We start from the raw sequence: 1,615 nt of genomic DNA on the forward strand, positions 1-1,615 counted from the left end.
ATATATATATATACATACAGGGTGCTGTAAATAAATTCCCGTCTAAATTACGCAAAAATGAAGATAACACTGACATCTCATTTAAATAGATATATTTACCAAAATTCCATAAAAATATCTTGAAATATTAAAGAGTAAATTTATTCAATAAAATCGCCATTGGCTTCAACCATGGTTTCCAGATGACTTTGGAATCTCCTTGCTTATGTTGGTGACTGCTGCTATAATCCTTGCTTTCAGTTCGTTTTTGGTGTTTCAAAGAATTTTGTTGGCCTCTCACTCAACTGCACCCCACACATAATAATTAAGGAGGTTGCAAGTCTGGGATGTTAAGTGGCCAGATGTTAGGGGTGATGTTAGTCTGACAGCCATGACTGGGTTCTTCTGCTTGTGTGGCATGGCGCAGAGTCCTGTTGCCAGACATAGAGTCTTCCAGCAGCCACCCTCTTCACCCAGAGCAGCACTACCTCCTCCAGGCATTTGATGTAGGCCTCTGTGTTGAGTCTAAGGCCATGTGGGAAGATGAATGGAGACATAACATCACCATCACTAGTGGTCGCTCCAAACACCATGTTGTTAACTGGATGTTTGATTTTTATTACTCTTGGTACATGTTTGGAGGACATGGCAAGCCAACAGCTGTTCTATGTGTTCACTGTCTGATCCTGGCAGAAATCTTTCTCGTGTGAGAATAAGCAAAGCATGTTCGGTTGGAGGGAATGCTCAAGTCTGTTCAAAAGCTTCATAGCGCTGTTTTTCCTCATCCTTGATGGCTTGGGATAAAAATTGACCCATTCTCATTTTGTATGAGTAATACTGAATGTCTTCATGTTCTACCTGCCTGATAAGAAACTCAAACACTCCCATGTCCTTGACGATGGACCTGATTAACTTGGAGGCATCATTGTCAACCATGGCCTGGATCTCACCAACAAATTCATGAGTTCTTTTCTTATCAAAACGATCAGAGTAAGTTTTCCGAGCTGCCATACTTCATAATCACCATTAGATTCATCCAACTCTTTCTGAATCCTCTGCACTGTCCTCAGATTCACACCCAAACACTCTGATATGTTTGTATTGGAGCTTATGGTGCAAATGCCAAGCAGTACAGCATGTCGTTTCCAAATTTCTGGCAGAGTGAATTGCGTCATGGTGCTGTTTTTCTCACAGATGGTGCCCAGCTGACCCTACTGTACTGTGTGGTCAACAAAATAATAAAAAAAAACAGTGCGCAAAATTAAAAATAGAAAAATAGAAAACAGCGACAATTTACCCATCGCAGCCTGTATATACAGACATATACATACACACATATATCTATACATATATCTATACATACATACATATATACATACATATATATATATATATATATCTATACATACATACATATATATATATATCTATACATACATACATATATATATATATCTATACATACATATATATATATATCTATACATACATACATACATATATATATCTATACATACATACATATATATATCTATACATACATACATATATATATCTATACATACATACATACATATATATATATATCTATACATACATACATATATATATATATATCTATACATACATAAATATA

At 35.9% G+C, this 1,615-nt stretch overlaps 1 protein-coding gene across 12 annotated transcripts in view; it reads right to left on the reverse strand.

The window, feature by feature from the left end:
* The window catches only part of LOC106868187 (unconventional myosin-IXAa), a 213,418-nt gene that overhangs the window by 125,907 nt on the left and 85,896 nt on the right, over positions 1 to 1,615 (reverse strand). The gene's annotated exons all lie outside the window — the stretch shown is intronic.

This window comes from Octopus bimaculoides, chromosome 12 (genome assembly GCF_001194135.2).
Source record: "Octopus bimaculoides isolate UCB-OBI-ISO-001 chromosome 12, ASM119413v2, whole genome shotgun sequence".
Lineage (NCBI taxonomy): Eukaryota > Metazoa > Mollusca > Cephalopoda > Octopoda > Octopodidae > Octopus > Octopus bimaculoides.